The 20,249-nt window shown below is 45.9% G+C and overlaps 1 long non-coding RNA gene across 2 annotated transcripts; it reads right to left on the bottom strand.

The window, feature by feature from the left end:
* Positions 1 to 268: 268 nt before the first annotated feature.
* On the bottom strand, positions 269 to 16,513 carry LOC141585542 (uncharacterized). Of its 2 annotated transcripts, XR_012519087.1 has the most exons (7): positions 16,396 to 16,513; positions 8,841 to 8,980; positions 7,565 to 7,675; positions 6,906 to 6,975; positions 3,574 to 3,685; positions 1,159 to 1,238; positions 269 to 518 (listed from the first exon to the last, which is right to left on the bottom strand). It is a non-coding gene; the product is annotated as an uncharacterized LOC141585542 (long non-coding RNA). The 2 variants fall into 2 exon arrangements; XR_012519088.1 differs by lacking the exon at positions 7,565 to 7,675.
* Between the last annotated feature and the right edge of the window lie 3,736 nt (positions 16,514 to 20,249).

The raw sequence follows: 20,249 nt of genomic DNA on the forward strand, positions 1-20,249 counted from the left end.
GTGCTGGAGGTCGGCTATACGTCACCGGCCTGTGTAGAATGGTCCGCCTACTTCAGGCAGCAGTCTGGAGTGGGCTCAAGAGGATGAGTGAGCACTGATGCACCAGGAAACTTAGGAGGAGGAGGGGAAAGGGAAAAAGGACCAAAACTAACATTTATCTTTTTTCATTTATTTATTTTTTTACATGGAGTTTCGTTCTTGTTGCCTAGGCTGGAGTGCAATGGCATGATCTCGGCTCACTGCAACAAGCGATTCTCCTGCCTCAGGCTTCCCAGTAACTGGCATTATAGCCATGTGCCACATGTCTGGCTAACTTCATGTTTTTAGTAGAGACGGGGTTTCTTCATGTTGGTCATGCTGGTCTCGAACTCCTGACCTCAGGCGATCTGCCCGCCTCAGCCTCCCAAAGTACTGAGATTCCAGGCGTGAGTTACCACTGGCAGCTGAAACTAGTATTTGTAAAGTGCAGGGTACTTGCCATCCATTAGCACATTGACTTTCGTTTTATGATTCCGAGTCTACAGATAAGAAAAATGAGCTCAGAGAGGGCAAGTGACTTGCTCTTGGCTGTGCGACAGTTAAGTGATGGAATTCCAGCTCAGGTTGAGTCTACAAAGACACTGTTCACTAGCTCCCTCTTGCTTTTCTTCTCCTCCGCCTCTTTCCTTTCTCTCCCTCTCCCTCCGGCTCCTCCCCCTTGTTTATTTTTTTCCAAATAATATTTAGAGTTACCAAGACAGAAGTCAAGAGGAAAGCCTTCTCCTGTCCTCAAAGAGATGCTTTATGAATCATAGTTTTCATTTGCTTTTTTATTCATTTGACGCATGTATTAAGCACCTATGCTATGCAATACATAGAAAAGACAGACACAGTCTTTGCCCCGTAGGCTTTATACTCTAGTGGGAAAAAGAGGCATTAAAAGCTAAATGCACATGGTGGGAGGGGGCAAGGGAAGCCCAGATGGGGAAGTGAGGGAGTGGGAATGGAAACAGGAAGGCAGCCATAAAAGGCAGTAACTTGATAAGCTGTGATACAGGTTTCTCAGCCTCCGCCTTAGTGAAATTTCAGCTGGCTCATTCTTGTGGGCTGCTCTGGGAACTGTAGGATATTTAGCAGCATCTCTGGCCTCTACCCACTAGATGCCAGTAGTACACTTACCCTGGTTGTAACAACCAGAAATGTTTCCAGGCGTTGTCAAATGTCCCCTGGTGGGCAAAATCACTCCCAGTTGAGAACCACTGTGGAAAATAAGAAAGACAGATGCGAAAACAGGTAACAGGGTAACCGAACCTAGGCACACCCGCAAGGAAGTGCCTTCAGGACCACGTCCATGTGACAATAGGCGGTAGCCAGGCAGGAAGCAGGAATGGCATCCTGAGTAGAGTAGATGGCGCATGCAAAGACCAGGTGGCCAGATCTGAAAATAGACCGGAGAACAGAGAGCGGCTTGGTGAAATGGGCAGGGCTCGGTTCTGTGTGAACCGAGGCCTTCGAGCCTGAGTTATAAATTTTCACCCTTAACCATGGTCACTTTTACTTTTTATTTTTTTTTGAGACAGAGTCTCGCTCTGTCACCCAGACTGGAGTGCAGTGGCGCAGTCTCGGGTCACTGCAACTTCTGCCTCCCGGATTCAAGTGATTCTCCTGCTTCAGAATCCTGATTAGCTGGGATTAAAGCTGTCCACCACCACGCCCAGCTAATTTTTGTATTTTTAATAGAGACAGGGTTTCACCATGTTGGTCAGGCTGCTCTCGAAATCTGACCTTGTGATCCACCCACCTTGGCCTCCCAAAGTGCTGGGATTACAGGCGTAAGCCACCATGCCTGGCCCCTCCCTTTTTTTTTTTTTTTTTTTTTTGAGATGGAGTTTCATTCTTGTTGCCCGGGCCGGAGTGCAGTGGCACGATCTCTGCTCACTGCAACCTCTGCCTCCCAGGTTCAAACAATTTTCCTGCCTCAGCCTCCTGAGTAGCTGGGACTACAGGTATGCACCACTATGCCCGGCTAATTCTTGTATTTTTAGTAGAGACGGGGTTTCTCCATGTTGGTCAGGCTGGTCTTGAACTCCTGACCTCAGGTGATCCACCTGCCTCAGCCTCCCAAAGTGCTGGGATTATAGATGTGAGTCACTGTGCCCAGACAGAGAACTCTTAATACACACGATGATGTAGATGAACCTCGAAAGCATCATGCTGAATTACAGAAGCCGGTCTCGGAAGGTACATGTGATATGATTCCATTGATAAGGTATTTTGGAAAAGGGAAGACTATAGGACCAGAAAATCGTTAAGTGGTTGCCAAAGGCTGGGGGTAGGCGCAAGGGCAGACTACAAAGGGTCCCCAGGAAAGTGGGAAGACAAGCAATACGATGGTTCTAAACCTAGACTGTGGTGGTGGTTAGATGACTGTTCTTTTGTCAAAACTTACAGAACCAGACCAGGCGGCGTGGCTTATACCTGTAATCTCAGCACTTTGGGAGGCTGAAGTGGGCAGATCACTTGAGCTGAGATAGGCCTTGATCTCTACAAAAAATAGAAAAAATTAGTTGAGCTTGGTGGCACCTGCCTGTAGTGTAGTCCCAGTTACTTGAGAGGCCGAGGTGGGAGGATCACTTGAGCCTGAGTGGTTGAGGCTGCAGTGAGCCATCGATTGTGCCACTGCACTCCAGCCTGGGCAACAAAGCAAGACCACCTTGTCTCAAAAAAAAAAACAAAACAAAAAACAAACAAAAAAATCACAGAACTGTACACTAAAAAGGATAAATTTTACTGCAGGTGAATAATGCCTTCATTTTTAAAAAGTAAAAAAGTTATAATGAAGACTCTACAGTCTTCAATGATAGACTCTAAAGTCTATCAATTGCATATTTTGGGGAAAATCAAACTGAGTTCTGGTTCAAGGAAAAAAATAAGAAAGATAAAAAGAAAAAGAAAATAAATTTTAAAATCTAAAAGGAAAAAGAAAATAGACTGGGTGCAGTGGCTCACACCTGTAATCCCAGCAGTTTGGGAGGCTGAGGTGGGCAGATCGCCTGAGGTCAGGAGTTTGAGACCAGCCTGGCCAACATGGTGAAACCCTGTCTCTACTAAAAATACAAAAATTAGCTGGGCATGGTGGTGTGCACTTGTAATCCCAACTACTCGGAGGCTGAGGCAAGAGAGTTGCTTGAACCCAGGAGGCAGAGGTTGCAGTGAGCCAAGATCGCGCCACTGCACCCCAGCCTGGACGACAGAGTGAGACTCCATCTCAAAAAAAAAAAAAAAAGAAAGAAAGAAAAAGAAAATAAATCAAGCTTGGTAAGAACTATGAAGCAAATCTGGAGTCCAGGGGGGACTTGGGTAACAGGAAGCTGAAAGTCCAGGACTTGGTCATGCTCACCATTTGAAGCACACTTATGAGCAAACGAAAGAAAGATGAGGAAATGCAGACATTTGGTGCTGAATGAGGGGAAAGACTGTTTTCCAGCACATATATAAAAGATTGTTCCAAACAGGTAAATGCAAAAGCACTCTGGCGAAACACTGCTAGGCTCCACACCGATCTTTGTGAGCTCAGCTCATGGTTAGACCAACCTGCAGGAGGAGGGGAAACCTCAACTGAGCAGAAAAGAATCCTCAGACTCTTGGCCATCTTCAGAGTAGACGTGTGTTTAATCTTGACTCCATTTCAGAAGCTGCAGATTTTCTATAAATGTATCATGAAAATTCAATCTCAAAAACAGGAGGTTGACGTAACAGTGAAAATTCAGCAGATCTTCAAAATCACATCTGGCCCATTGAAACCCCAGATCAAACTTGGATACCATCTTTTTAAATGAAACCTTTTGGTGTCAATATCAATAAAGTCTGTCTAAACCTAGCACAGTAGCTCATGTCTGTAATCCAAGCACTTGGGGAGGCCAAGGCAGGTGGATCACTTGAGATCAGGGGTTCGAGCACAGCCTGGCTAACATGGTGAAACACCATCTGTACTAAAAACACGAAATTTATCAGGGCATGCTGACAGGCACCTGTAATCCCAGCTACTTGGGAGGCTGAGGCATGAGAATCTCTTGAACTAGGGAGGTGGCAGTTGCAGTGAGCAGAGATTATGCCATTACACACCAGCCTGGACAGCACAGAAAGACTCTCTCTCTCAAAAAAAAAAAAAAAAAAAAAAAAGACTGTCTAGTGAGTCAATGACCCTTGCAATTTCAAAACTGCGGTTTTCATCTTGTGGCTGGTGGGGACTTCCACAGAACTCACAATGTTAATACCAGGAAAAAAAATGAAACAAAATAGCAAATGACAGAGGCATAGACCAATGTCTGTATGTTTACATGAGTCCAGATAAATCCTATATTCGTGGTGTTTTTAAGTACAGCCAAAGATAGTAAGGCTAGCATGTGTCCCTGGCTCTGCAGCTGTGAGGCCTGAGGAAGTCCCCTCATCTCTCTGAGTACTAGCTCTCTCCTTTATCATTTCTGAAATGCAGGTGGTAATAGGACCTGTCCCTCAGGGCAGTTGTGAAAATAAAATAAGATGATGTGTGTAAAGTGCTTAATAAGGTGATGTCTTAGTTTTCTATTTTTTTGAGACAGAATCTCTATTGCCCAGCCTGGAGTGCAGTGGCACGACCTTGGTTCACTGCAATCTCTTCCTCCCAGGTTCAAGTGATTCTCCTGCCTCAGCCTCCCGAGTAGCTGGGACTACAGGCGTGTGTCACCACGCCCAGCTAATTTTTATTTTTTTTAAAGTACAGTCAGTGATCGACTTACGACCACGGTCGTAACACGATTTGGTCGTAAGTTGAGTAGGCTCTATGTACAGTTGAAATGGTGCACATGGAGATGGTAGCGCTGCCAGAAGCAGGTCCACACTGTCATCCGCCCAGCTGGGCAACGTTTGCGCTGCCAGACGCGGAGCAGTCGTGGCTAGCGACTGTGGTCGTAAAGTCGAATGGTCGTAAGTCGCATGGGTCGTAAGTCGATCAATACCTGTAGAGACAAGGTTTCACCATGTTGGCTAGGATGGTCTCGATCTCTTGACCTTGTGATCTGCCCAATTCAGCCTCCCAAAGTGCTGGGATTACAGGTGTGAGTCACCATGCCCTGCCAGTGATGTCTTAATTTTCTATTGCTGCTGTAAGAAATTACCTTAAATGTAGTGGCTGAAAGCAACACAAATTTATTATCCTACAGTTCTGGAGGCCAGAAGTCCAAAAATGGGTCTTGTGGAGCTAAACTCAAGGTGTTGGCAGAGCTGCCTTCCTTCTGAGGAAGAATCGGTTTCCCTGCCATTTCCACCTTCTAAAGGCAGCTCACATTCCTTGACTCATGGTTGGTCCATCCTTCATCTTTAAAGCCAGCGGCATAGCATCTTCCAGTCTCTCTGATCCTGCTTCCTTTCTCAAATGGTCTTCTCTGACTTTGACCCTCTTCCTTCCCTTTTATAAGGACCCCTGTGATTACACTGGGCCTACCGTGCTAACCCAGGAGACTCTCCCCAACCCATCTGAAGATCCGTATTTTAATGACACTTCTAAAGGTCCTTTTGCCACATAAGATAACATTCACAGGTTCAAGGGATTAGGGCACAGACACCTTTAAGGGAGACCATTATTCAGTCTACTATAGGTAGCTATTATATCTTGCTGTTTATAAAGACACTACGGCCATTAGAATAATGATGATAAGCCTGGGCGCGGTGGCTCACGCCTGTAATCCCAGCACTTTGGGAGGTCAAGGCAGGTGGATCACGAGGTCAGGAGTTCAAGAACAGCTTGACCAAGATGTAGAAACCCCATCTCTACTAAAAAGACAAAAATTAGTTGGGCATGGTGGCGCATGCCTGTAGTCCCAGCTACTCGGGAGGCTGAGGCAGGAGAATTGCTTGAACCCAGGAGGTAGAGGTTGCAGTGAGCCGAGATCGCGCCATTGCACTCCAGCCTGGGTAACAAGAGTGAAACTCTGTCTCAAAAAAAAAAAAAAAAAAAAAAAAAAAAAAAAAAATACAAAAATTAGCTGGGCGTGGTGGCAGGCACCTGTAATCTCAGCTACTGGGGAGGCTGAGGCAGGAGAATCACTTGAACCCGGGGTGGGGGTGGGGGTGCAGGTTGCTGTGAGCCAAGATCGCACACTGCACTCCAGCTGGGGCGACAGAGTGAGACTCCATCAAAACAAAACAAAACAAAAAGCCATAAAAGTAAAGAAAAAAGAGATGCTCTCAAACTGCTGGATTGAAAGCTTACATAGGAAAAAAATGCTGCAATAATACACAACTAACTGCTGATTGTGAATAGAGTCAAATCTGTGTGACTAGGGGTATTTGGTTTTTTCCCGCATTTTTCATGATGCTTTTTCACTACTTTTTGTGTGTGTGTCAGATGGAGTCTCATTCTGTTGCCTGGGCTGGAGTGCAGTGGCACCATCTCAGCTCAGTGCAATCTCTGCTCCTGGGTTCAAGAGATTCTCCTGCTTCAGCCTTCTGAGTAGCTGGGACTACAGGCTTGTACCACCATGCCTGGCTAATTTTTTTGTATTTTTAGTAGAGACAGGGTTTCACCATGTTGGTCAGGCTGGTCTTGAACTCCTCATCTCATGATCCGCCCGCCTTGGCCTCCCAAAGTGCTGGGATTATAGGCATGAGCCATTGCGCCCACCGTTTTTTTACTACTTTTATAATAAAAATATTTTTAACTAAAATATCAGTGATATTTTGGATGTTCCTCCGCCTCCAAATCTCATATTGAAATGATCCCCAGTGTTGGAGGAGGGCCTGGTGGGAGGTGTTTGTGTTATGGGGGCAGACCCCTGAGGAATGGTGTGCAGCCCTCCCCATGGTGATGACTGAGTTCTCCATCAATTCATTCACTCTAGAGCTGGTTGTTTAAAAGAGCCTGGCAACTCTCTTGCTTCTTCTCTCACCATGCGATGTGCCTTTTCCGGCTTCACCTTCGGCTGTGAGTAAATGCTGGTGCCATGCTTCCTGTGCAGCCTGCAGAACATGAGCCAAATAAACCTTTTCTTTATAAACTACCCAGCCTCAAGTATTCCTTTTTTTTTTTTTTTTTTTTTTTTTTTGAGTCAGGGTCTGCCTCTGTCGCTCACGCTGGAGTGCAGTGGTGCAGTCGTGGCTCATGCAGCCTCTACCTCCCAGGCTCAAATGATCCTCCCACCTCAGCCACCTGAATAGCTGGCACTGACAGGTGCATGCCACCACGCCCAGCTACTTTTTATGTTTTTAGTAGAGACAGGGTTTCACCATGTTGGTCAGGCTAGTCTCGAACTCCTGACCTCAAGTGATCTGCCCTCTTCGGCCTCCCAAAGTGCTTGGATTACAGGCATGAACCACCACACCTAGCTAATTTTGTATTTTTTGTAGAGATTCAGTTTCACTATGTTGCCCAGGCTAGGTATTACTTTATAGCAATGCAAAAAGAGCTAATACAATTAGTAAATATGAAGATAGAAATAGCTTCATTTTACAGGTATATTATATTGATGTGTTTTTCTGGTTATCAGTTGCTGCATGACAAACTACCTCAAAACCTAGTGGCTAAAAACAATTATTTAATACCACTCACAGTTCTGTGGGTTGACAGGTTAGCTGAGTGGCTCTCACATGGGGGTCTCTCATGCAGTTGGCTACTAGGGCAGGAAATCCAGAATTGACCCAGCTTCACTTCCACTATTTTCTGTTGGTCAAAACAGTCACAAGGTCAAGTCCAGGCCAAATTCAAGGGGGTGGAGGGGCAGATCCCATATCTCAAAGAGGAGTGGCACACACGTACAGGGAGGGAAGGAATTGATGACAGTCATCTCTAAAGTCAAGCCTGCCCAACATGGTGAAACCTGTCTCTACTAAAAATACAAAAATTAGCTGGGCATGGTGGCACGTGCCTGTAATCCCAGCTACTTGGGAGACTGAGGCAGGAGAGTTGCTTGAACCAGGGAGGCAGAGGTTGCAGTGAGCCAAGATCACGCCACTGTCCTCCAGCCTTGGCGACAGAGCGAAACTCCATCTCAAAAAAATATATAAAAATAATAAAGTCAAGCTAATATATATCATGCTTTTCCTCTACCCACCCCTCCCCCGTGTCATTCCAGGATGTCTTCCTCTTCTTTGTAAGGAACGTCACTGAGGAAGTTCATCCCAGTTGAGGTGGGCTTTTTTTTTGCATTTTTGCTTGTTTAACGTCAGTCCCACTTCCTATGCCAGTATCTCCAGCTTCCTGTGGGGGAATTTCAGGCCAACCACAATGCCTTGCACTCTATTCGTCTATAAGTGGGCATGTGACCCAGGCCAAGCCACACAAACCCTCTCTGAAATTTCAATCTCAAACAGAATGACAAAAAAAGTTCTGAAAGGAATTTTGCAGAGGAAACTGTAGATGACTCTCAGCAGCCTTTTATACCCCAGGAGCAGAGATGTGTCTGATGTGTCTAAGCCAAGATTCTTCAGTCTCGGGACTGTTGACATTTGGGGACCGTTCATTCTTTTCTGTGTGTAAGGGATGGGGAGGAGCTGTCCTGTCCGTTATAGAATACATAGATGCATCCTCAGGTTCTACCCACGAGATGCTACTAGCACCTCTCTTAGTTACGATAATCAAAAATGTCTTCAAACATTGCCAAATGTCCCCTGGGGGCCAAAATCATGCCTTGGACCTCTTGCTAATGATTCACTCAGGAGTGAACAGGCCCAAGGCAGTTTTGTCCGCTGGCTGCCGTGGCTTACACCTGTAATTCCAGCACTTTGGGAGGCTCAGGTAGGAAGATTGCTTGAGGCCAGGAGTTCAAGACCAGCCTGGACAACATAGTGAGACCCTGTCTCTACAGAACAAAAGTTTTTTTAATTACCTGGGTGTAGTGCACTCCTGTAGTTCCAGCTATTCAGGAGGCTGAGGGGGGGAGGATCACTTGAGCCCAGTAGGTTGAGGCTGCAGTGAGCCGTAATTGAACCACTACACTCCAGCCTCGGCAACGCAGTGAGACCCTGTCTGAAAGAAACAAAAACAAAAACAAAAACACAAAAACACCAGGATAGATTTCTTGGGGACTTCTGGCAGCAACATTTTCTTACTCTCAAGAGAGAGAGAACTATGGGGAGACTCTCCCTGTCTTTTGCACTGGGTGTTTTAGCAAATGATCTTACCATCATAATCACTACTGGCAGCCCCATTTTGCGGTCACAGGGAACCAGCTTTCAGATACAGCCAACATGTGGATAGTAATGGGGAGAAAGAGAGAGAACCGTCGATCTCAATTACATTCTTGAACCTCTGAATCAACCAACCTTGGTGTTGCCCTTCCTACCAATAATCTGCCTTACTGCTTAAGCCAGGTTGAGTTGAGTTTTCTGTTACTTGCAGCCAAGTGTTCTGAGTGCCACATCCTCAGAGCTGAAGAGCACTCTTGCCAACTGATGCCAGCAAGATCCCCCAGGGAATCGTGTGTCCAATTCTTTCAAAACTTGGTTCTGGGGCTTTCTTGCTCCATTTCTAAATAGTACCTTTCATCCTTCCGTCCTTCTAACAAATTTCTTTTCTGTTCCTGTTGGCCAAAGCCAATTTCTTTTCTTTACTTTCTTTCTTTTTTCTTTTCTTTTTTTTTTTTGAGATGGAATTTAACTCTTTTTGCCCAGGCTGGAGTACAATGGCACAATCTCGGCTCACTGCAATCTCTGCCTCCTGGGTTCAAGCAATTCTCCTGCCTTGGCCTCCTGAGTAGCTGGGATTACAGGCACCCACCACCACGCTCAGCTAATTCTTTTTAGTAGAGATGGGGTTTCACCATGTTGGTCAGGCTGGTCTTGAACTCCTGACCTCATGATCCACCCGCCTCGGCCTCCCAAAGTGCTGGGATTACAGGCGTGAGCCACTGTGCCCAGCCCAGCCAGAACGAATTTCTGTGATATGCAACGGAAGAATTCTGTTACCTCAGTTGGCTAATTTCAGCAAAAAGCCCCAACATTCTTAGTCATCATAAAACCTGTTTGCTGAGTATGACTGACTCACCTGGTATTTCATAAAGTGCTACTTACGAGATCCACAAGAAAGATTAAGCCTCATGTGAATGGGCTGATGGGAAATCCACACAGAAAATATTTTGATAAGTTCTAAAGCAGCACCACAAAGGAGGGTCATGCCAAGGGCAGCCCAGTGGGGTCACCTAGCACATCCAAAGGACCACCAGCTCCAGCAGGAGATGAGAATTAGGCAAAGGGCAAGGAGAACACGCAGGGTCGCAGAGGCCCTGGCTCCACCACCAACTCGCTCTGTAACCTTGATAGAGTGAGTTGAGAAGTGTGTTGCTTCTCCCTCTGAGCCTCAGTTGCCTCATTTGTTAAAACAGCATTCACTTCTCAGGGTTGATGTGAACTTTAACTGAGATGACACATGTCTAACTGGTTCAGTGATACGTCTCAACTTGTTGAGGTGTAACTATGAAACCGCTTTATTTTTACAATAATTGCTACCAAATGGTCTCTGTTGAAATTTCCTTTTTCCCTCTGGGGAATGTTCAGAATAACAGAGTAGTGGTAGCAGAGGCAGGAGCAGAGTGGTGGCAAGCTCCCAGGTGGCCCCGCCCCTGTGCCAGGCACTCGCCTAAGCTCTTGGCATGTATTAACTCATCGAATCTTCACAACGAGCTTCTGAAGTAGGAACCAATAGTTAGCCCCATTTTTAAAGAAACAGAAAGAAGAACTTAAGTGAGTTGCCCAAAGTCACGGAGCTATTAAAGAGTGGGCTTCCTCAACCAACCTCTCAACAATTCCATAACATGCCTGACCGACTCTTTGGCTACAAAGCTGTCTATTTCAGGTCTTAAAGCCCAAACCTCCTCCAATAAGAATGTCAGTTTCAACAACTGAGGCACAGCTAGACCCAATCTCAGGGTCATGATGTTGAATGAAAGAAGACAGACACACAAAAAAAGCATGCACTGCATGATTTCATTCATGTGAAGTTCAAAAACAGTCAAAAGCAATCCAGGGTGTTAGCAGGATAGTGGTCACCCTTGGTGAAGGGTAGTGACTAGGAGGGGTACGGGTGGTTTTCTGAGAGGCTGGTAGAGTTCTGTATCTTGATCTGCGTACAGGTTACGTGAGCATGTTTAGTCTGGGGAAATTCATTGAGCTGTGCACTTACGGTATATGTGTGTGTGTATGCACACGCATATACTTTTCTGTATATGTTTTTATACAGTTCAATATAAATTTCCTTGGAAAAAACTTCATTCTCAGATTTGATTCAAAATTATTCTAGATCCCCTTTTCCCATGTTACCCAGTTCAAGCTAGACTCATGATTCTAGTAGCTTGGAGCTGGGGCAGTGGGTGGGGGAGCAGAAGAAGGCATCCTGTCTTTCCTCTTCTCCTTTACGTCCACAGTAGGATAGGCATAAGGGTGGGCTGCCATTCTGCTGAAATGACTCCACAGTGAGCCATGAAAGCAGGTGGCTGACCCCAACGGCTTAATGAATGACCTCTGAACTTAGGCCAAGAGACTCAGAGCACCCCTCACATGATCTTGTTGCACATGTAAAGTGCCTGGAACAAAGTAGGTGTGTAATGGGGGGCTGCTGGATGGAAATGTGATATTTTTGATATCTTGAGGACTAAAAGTTGGGACGATCTGCTCATTTAAATATGCCAGAAATTTTTGGATTCACAATCAGTTGAAGAAGACATTTCTATTTGAAGCCTTTTAGTTAGACAAAAGGAAACACAAAAAGTCTGCATGTCCATCTAAGTTCCTTCAGAAGCCAACTCTGAGGCAAGGATTGAAATGCAAGTAATTTGTTACCAGGGAGATCCTTGGAGGCAGCAGGCGAGGAGTGGGGAAGTGGGGAGTGACCATGAAGACTCTTTTTTAGGACAGTGGTGACAAGCTGATGCACATGGCTTCTAAAAGATCTTGACTTCTAAGGCAACGAGGGCTCCGGGGAAGGAACGTGGCTGAACTTCAGACCCACAGGGCAGGAGGAAGATAGAGACAGAAGATAAAGACCATGTACCAGTTAGCATGCTCTCAACTGCAAGTAACAAGCCAATCCAAAGTGGCTTAAACAGTAAAAATGCTCCTGATGTCTTCAAATAAAGATATCTTTAAATAATGTCTGGGAAAGGACAAGAATGAGCAGGTTCCCACTGGGCCAGTGAGGCTGAAACGCACTGGGGACATTTGAGAGACTGTTAGGCCACGTCTCCACATTGCTGTACCTGAGAATCGAGGAGCTGGGGTATTTATTTCTTTTGCACTTTGGGAGGCTGAGGTGGGCAGGTCACCTGAGGACAGGAGTTCAAGACCAGCCTGGCCAACATGCTGAAACCTGATTTCTACTAAAAATACAAAAATTAACCGGGTGTGGTAGTGCCCACCTGTAATTCCAGCTACTCAGGAGGCTGAGGCAGAATTGTTTGAATCCGGGAGGTGGATGTTACAGTAAGCTGAGATTGTACCACTGCACTCCAGCCTGGCAACAGAGCAAGACTCTGTCTCAAAAAAAAAAAGAAAAAGAAAAAGAGAACATTCTGTCTCTTTCATATACACTTTTTAAGTTTTCTTCATTGAATGTGTATTCCTTTTGTGATAAGAAAAAGAAATAAGAGGCCAGGTGCAGTGGTTCATGCCTGTAATCCCAGCACTTTGGGAGGTCGAGGCAGGCAGATCACAAAGTCAGGAGTTCGAGACCAGTTTGGCCAATATGATAAAACCCCATCTCTATTAAAACTACAAAATGACCCAGGCATGGTGGTACACACCTGTAATCCCAGTCACTCGAAGACTGAGGCAGGAGAATCACTTGAACCCAGGAGGCAGAGGTTGCACCGAGTCGAGATCATGCCACTGCACTCCAGCCTGGGTGACAGAGCAAGACTCCATCTCAAAAAAAAAAAAAGAAAGAAAGAAAGAAAGAAAGAAAAGGAAAAAAAAAAAGAAATAAGAACAAAAATCTACCTCCAGTGCTAGAACTTACAGCTCTGCGTGTGAAGACACTTTAAATTGCTTCTCTCTTTAATTCAAATACCCAGAGTTTCCTTCTCTTCCTCCTTCCTTCCTCATTTCTTTTTCTTTTCTTTTTTTCTTTTTTTTTTTTTTTTTGAGAAGACCAAAGTCAGAGTTGCCTCAGTGCTGAACCAACGTTGAGGCTGAAAGTGGTTAGATTAAGGGTAATTTAAGAAGGCAGGGATTAAAAGCTGCTTGGAAAATGAGAATTGTGTTCGCCTCTTCTTCATCCTCACTCTCTCTGCAAGAACCATCTTGTCCTAGAGGAATGCAGGAAGGCAGTGGGAGGGAGGTTGGCTCTGTTCGGGGAGGTAATACCAGGGGATGTGATGATTAATTCTTCACATATTCATTTGACAAGCATTCAGGGAGCACCTCTTCTCACCCAGTTCCTGGGCGAGGCCCTGGGGATGTCGTATATGACCCACAACCGTGAGGGCTGAGAGTCTGCTGAGAGAGACACGTGCAGATTGCTAAGAGCAATACGAGAGGGTCATTCCGTACCCAAATGCAGAGTTGCATTGCTCTCACCCCACCAGATACAATCTCACTCCTGAAATGAAGAAGTAAGGAGTGACCAGAAAGAATCTTATTTAGTGGGCAGTGATGGATACGTTAATACAGGTGGTTTCCAAAAGATCTTGACTTCCAACGCAACTGGTGCTCTGGGGAAGGAACGTGGCTGAACCTGAGTCCCATAGGGCTGAAGGAAGGAAGAGACAAGACAAAGACCTTGTATCAGTTAGCATGCTCTTGGCTGCAGGTAACACAAAAGTGAGCCCAAAGTGGCTTCGATAGTAAAAATGTTTATGATGTCTTCAAATAAGTCCAGAGCTAGGTAGTCCCAGGGACGATTCGATAACAAGGATGTCAAGGACCTAAGTGCTTTCTATCTCTTTGCTCTTCTATCTTAACCTAGTTTTTGAAAAACATAAAAATAGCCGGGCGCGGTGGCTCAAGCCTGTAATCCCAGCACTTTGGGAGGCCGAGGCGGGTGGATCACGAGGTCAAGAGATCGAGACCATCCCGGTCAACATAGTGAAACCCCGTCTCTACTAAAAACACAAAAAATTAGCTGGGCATGGTGGCGCGTGCCTGTAATCCCAGCTACTCAGGAGGCTGAGGCAGGAGAATTGCCTGAACCCAGGAGGCGGAGGTTGCGGTGAGCCGAGATCGCGCCATTGCACTCCAGCCTGGGTAACACGAGCGAAACTCCGTCTCAAAAAAAAAAAAAAAAAACATAAAAATAAAAAATCCTCTCATGTGCCTTTTTGTTTGTTTGCATGTTTTGAGATGGAGTCTCAATAAACTAGATAATGAAGGACATAAAAGAAAAAAAAAGATAAAAAGAGATGGAGTTTTACTCTGTCACCCAGGCTGGAGTGCAGTGGCGTGATCTTGACTCACTGCAACCTGCGCCTCCCAGACTCAAGCGATTCTCCTTCCTCCGTTTCCTGGGTAGCTGGGATTACAGGTGTCCACCACCACACCTGGATAATTTTTTGTATTCTTAGTATAGACATGGGTTCATCATTTCAGCCAGGCCGTTCTCGAACCCCTGACCTCAAATGATCCGCCCACCTCAGTCTCCCAAAGTGCTGGGATTATAGACATGAGTCACCACACCCGGCCCCACATGTCTCTTTTACAAGAAGAGAAAACCTTTCCCAGAAGCTCTTGGGCAATGCTGCCTTTGAGTCCCATGCCCATGGCCTAATGCAAAGGAGGTTTGGAAGGGGCCTCGCATGTTTTTCAGGCACTGAAATGGACAGGCACTGTCAGCCAAGAATGGGGAAGGGATAGATAAGTGGACTGGCAACCAATAGAGTCTGCCTCAGAAGGGAATTAGCATTCACCGGGCCCTATTTATAACCCCAGCTGTCCCCCAGATTTCCATCTTCCTCTTTAATATCTAACAACGGAACCCCATGACCCTAAGAAGACCACACTTTAATCAGGTTCTTTCTGCAGGATATTACTCAGAATCTCTGGGGTATGTTCTCACGTCCTCTGGACCATGCTTGTGGTTGCTTGGCAACCACAGTGAGCCATTTCTCCCAGGGCATCTATTGCCCTTGTCTGCCATCTCCTAACTGTCTGAACCAGGATGCTGCTCCTGTCACTAGCACCATCTTGACTTGAAAGTGGTACCCAGCCCTCTTCCTTAACAGCCCCCAAAACGTGGCTGGAGTGACTTGAATATAGGTTCAATTACTATAACTGAGACCCTCATTAACTGTGGTTTAAACGAGACAGAAGTTTCTTTCTTTTCTTTTCTTTTTTTTTTTTTTGAGACAGGATTTTGCTGTGTTATCCAGGCTGGAGGGCAGTGGCATGATCTCCACTCACTGCAACCTCCTGGGCTCAAGTGATCCTCCTGCCTCAGTCTCCCAAGTAGTTTGGGACGCAGGCATTTGCCACCATACCAGCTAATTTTTGTATTTTTAGTAGAGACAGGGTTTCACCATGGTGCCCAGGCTAGTCTCGAACTCCTGGACTCAAGTGATCCACCCACCTAGGCCTCCCACAGGTGTGAGCCACCATGCCCAGCAATAGAAACGTATTTCTAACCAATCAAAATGATACCTACAAGCAGTCAGGATATCAGCTGTGCATGTCAGCTGAATATCAGCCCTTTTATGTCTTGCTCATGTAACAATGTGTGATCAGTCTGGGACTAATAGGGCTGGCCCATCTGGTCAGAGTCTCAAGCTTTCTCTCTCTCTCTCTCTCTTTTTTTTTTTAAGATGGGGTTTCACCATGTTGGTCAGGCTGGTCTTGAACTCCTGACCTCAGATGATCTGCCTGCCTTGGCCTCCAAAGTGCTTGGATTACAGGCATGAGCCACCACACCTGGCCCTCAGGCTTTCTCTATCTTGTTTTCTTCCATCCCTTCCATGTTGCTCTTGTCCAAGAGTTCAAGTTGATGCCACCATGTCCCATTCCAGGCAGTAGTATAGAAGAAAAGGTGAGAAAAATGACCCCAGCCCCACCCCACATTGTTTCTGAACCAAATCTTTCAGGGCATGATTTAGAAATGCCTCACATCACTTCTATTCAGATCCTATTGGTCAGTATGTAGTCACATGGCACATCTAGTTGCAAGGAAAGTTGGGAAATGTAGTCTTTAGGTGGACAGGCTTGTGCCCAGTTAACGATTCTGTTTCTATGAAGGCAGAAAACTGACATTGGGGACAATTAGTATCTGACTCAACAGCTAAGATGAGCCCATAGCAGTGAACAAAATTTTACTGAAGCCTTGGTGATAACAGGTGAGAATTACAATGCAGATCCTCTAGGAATGCAGTGGAAAAATGAGGGAAAAAAAAACTAAAGAGAATTACAATGCAAAAAAAGGAAATGCAAAATGAAACTGTAAATAAATCGTGCCTAGAAGCCACATACCTGCTTCGTGCTGTCCTTCCTGCTGGTCTTCACCTTCCTTTCTCTCTGGCATGCTGCCATGCTTTGGGAGCCAGCCTACCTCCCATGGATGATGGCTGCCTAATCCCTTCTCCCTAGAATTTAGGACCCCCTCTTTCTCCTGTTTGCCCCAGATAAAGCAAAAGGCCCTCCCCTTCCCACAATGAGTCTGGCTTCCTGGCTTGCCCCAGGATAAGGGCAGTGGGAATGTCCACGTCCCCCAGAAGAAAGCGCCACCCCCATGTGGTTCCCCTTGCAGCTCACTTCCCTGTGGCCTGGGTGAGGCCATCACAAGCGTTCTAAGTGTGATCCCCCAAGCCCAGGTCTCTCTGCCTTCAGTTATTCCAAATGGGAGTCCTCTCCAAGGGCTTCCCACCAGCGCAAGAGTAAGAAAAGCACTTTGGGAGGCTGAGGCGGGTGGATCCCTTGAGTCCAGAAGTTAGAGACCAGCCTGGGCAACATGGTAGCTATGCAGATCTTCTATGCACAGTCAAGTCTCAGACAGAAGACCATTTCTATCTTTAAATACAGAAACTATTCTTGGTCAAAAAGATACACACCTCTCCCAAGGACTTCAGGAACCCTCCTAGCTAACTCAAAGCTTAGAAATTCATTCCTCTTTCCTAAAAGGTTATGGTCCCAGGACAGATCCACCCAATTTACATACATTATCACAACGCTGCTGTATAATAGTGGGCAAATCCTATATCACTTCAGGCTTCACTTTTCTGGTCTGTGAAATGGGATTAATGACAGTTTCTCTTACACAGTTGTTGGGAAGCTCTAGAGAGATGATAAAGGTAAAGTGCCTAGTTCTTAGTCAAAGCCCAATACATGTGGCTAACATAAGTAGTATTACTAAACAATAATAAGCAAGTCAACATGGAGAATCTGCATCTGGGTAATATCAGTGTCTTAGGATTTTCCCCAAAAGCAGTGATTTCTCCCAGAATAATGGGAGAAGACCATTCCCATCTTCAAAGACAAAAACTGCTCCAAATCCTCTTCAAAAACTTGAAAATCTATACTTCGCCTTCAGAACTGGTTACATAAGCTTAATGCAGAATGAATATGCAGGGCTCCTTGTTCAAAAATTATTAAGAATTTTGGGGCCAGGCACAGTGGCTCATGCCTGTAATCCCAGCATTTTGGGAGGCCAAGGTGGGCAGATCTCAACGTCAGGAGATCAAGACCATCCTGGCCAACATGGCAAAACCTCATCTCTACTAAAAATACAAAAAAATTAACTGGGTGTAGTGGGGCAGGCCTGTAGTCCCAGCTACTCGGGAGGCTGAGGCAGGAGAATTGCTTAAACCCAGGAGGTGGAGATTGCAGTGAGCCGAGATCACGCCACTGCACTACAGCCTGGGCAACAATGCAAGACTCCGTCTCAAAAAAAAAAAAAAAAAAAAGAATTTTGGCCAGGCACAGTGGCTCACACCTGGAATCTCAACACTTTGGGAGGCCGAAGTGGGCGGATCTCCTAAGGTAGGGAGTTCGAGATCAGCCTGACCAACATGGAGAAACCCCGTATCTAAAGAAAAAAAAAAAGAGAGAGAGAGAGAGAAAAAAACCCAAACAAAATAGGGATGTAAAATTGCAGGTTGCAACATATATTATGAAAACTTCTGGAAATGGTAGCCTGCTTTTTTCACTCAGCAATTTACACAACTGTAAAACAACAGCAACATTTTTGAATCCTTGCTATGAACTAGAGACCAGGCTGAGTGCTTTACATACATACTCTCATATAATCATCACATCCCTGCCTTCTGTAAAAGATGGAAAACCAACATGGCCAGGCATGGTGGCTCACACCTGTAATCCCAGAACTTTAGGAGTCCAAGGCGGGTGAATCATGAGGTCATGAGTTCGAGACCAGCTTGGCCGACATGGTGAAACCCTATCTCTACTAAAAATACAAAAACTTAGCTGGGCGTGGTGGTGGGTGCCTGTAATCCCAGCTACTCAGGAGGCTGAGGCAGAGAATTGCTTGAACCCGAGAGACGGAGGTGGCAGTGAGCCGAGATGGTGCCGCTGTACTCCAGCCCAGGCCACAGTGCGAGACTCTTGTCTCAAAAAAAAAAAAAAAAGAGAGACTGGGTGCGGTGGCTCATGCCTGTAATCCCAGCATTTTGGGAGTCTGAGGTGGTCGGATCTTGAGGTCAGCAGTTCGAGACCACACGAACCAACATGGTGAAACCCCGTCTCTACTAAACGTACAAAAAATTAGCTGGGCGTGGTGGTGCATGCCTGTAATCCCAGCTACTCAAGAGGCTGAAGCAGGAAAATCGCTTGAACCCAGGAGGCAGAGTTTGCAGTGGGCAGAGATCTCACCATTGCACTCCAGCCTGAGAGACAGAGTGAGACTCTGTCTCAAAAAACAAAAAGAAAAGAAAAGAAAAAAAGATAGAAAACCACTGATCAGAGAGGGTAAGGAACTTGCCCAGGGGCACATGAGCCCAAATCAGCCTAATTCTGGAACCCACACCAAGAACCACCATGTGTGCAATGAAAGTGGCCCCTAAGCCTCAGCCGTACAAACTAGAGTGTGGGGAAGTTGCAATGGCCTCTGGAAAGCCTCCCCAGACTCCTCCTTTGCTGAAAGCACGGGGTAGGGACTGGTTTCCATCTTTGGATCCAACTTCCCTCCTTGAACTTTCCCGCATGTCTCTGACCTTCTTTCTCAGAACACACGTGATTCCCCTAGTTCCCCCTGAATGCCTCCTCCTCCCACATTGGGGAAGTTGCTCTTACCAGTCAGCCAGCATGAGATTATATTTATGCATTTATTTTTGTTTCTTTGTAATGACTTGCCGTAAAGTTTAAAATGTCTTCCGGGTGGTAGAAGGCAGAGGAGTCAATAAAAATGAAGAAGAGCCCAGTGAAGATGTGAGTGGGAGATTCTGGGCTCTAACCTACCGTGAGTTCTGAAACAGTACAGAACTCATATATTTCATACAATTTCAGAACTGGAAGCAGCAAATAGAGCTGAACTGGAATCCTGATTCCACATTTCTCATCTGTGTGACTGTGGGCAAGGTGCTTAACCTCTCTGTGCATGGTTCAAATGGAGATCATAATAGTTCAGGCTTCACAGTGGTGGTGTTAACTAATGATTATCATTATTACTATCCCCATTGTCATTACTACTGGTTTTAGAGCTCATGGGAGAGACTAAATAGCATCATGTCTGATAACAGGTGCTGAAACCAGGCTGCCTGTATTTAAATCCCACTTGACTGGCTGTATGACATTGGTTAAATAACTGGCCTCTCTGAGCCTCAGTTTCTTCATTTGACAAATTCTCCCCTGGACAGAGGGATTGGCTTGGAGATGGCATATGAGCTTCAATTGGATCAATAAGACCCAAGGCCAGGACTCAAGGCCCACCAGGGAAAAGAAGCTCTTTCCACTGGAGTTGCTGAGCTGACAGGCGGCGAGCCTAGAGCTGCTGGGGCCATCCCGGTTCCCTCTAGAGGACAGCCTGCTTGAGAGTGAAGCTAGCACAGGGGGAGAAAGATAAGAGAGCTAGGAAGAGACAGAGTCACAGTGACATTGTTTGAGCTCCTGGATCTGGCCATGCCTGAAGCAAGCCTCCTTTGGACGACTCAGTTTCATGAACCAGTAAATTCCCTATTTTGCGAAAGCCACTTCCCAGTTGGATTTTTCTCACTGGAAGGTATCCAGACTGACACCAGGATGTCCATTAAGCAACTTGCCCCAGGCCTGCAAGCTAGTAGTAGCAGCCTCAGGGGTTAGAAGCTCCTAGCTCCGAGCCACAATGCTCTGTCATCCAGCATGCAAGGCAGCATTCTATACTGGGTTTTCACTGG

This window comes from Saimiri boliviensis, chromosome 9, assembly GCF_048565385.1.
Source record: "Saimiri boliviensis isolate mSaiBol1 chromosome 9, mSaiBol1.pri, whole genome shotgun sequence".
In the NCBI taxonomy this organism is placed as follows: domain Eukaryota; kingdom Metazoa; phylum Chordata; class Mammalia; order Primates; family Cebidae; genus Saimiri; species Saimiri boliviensis.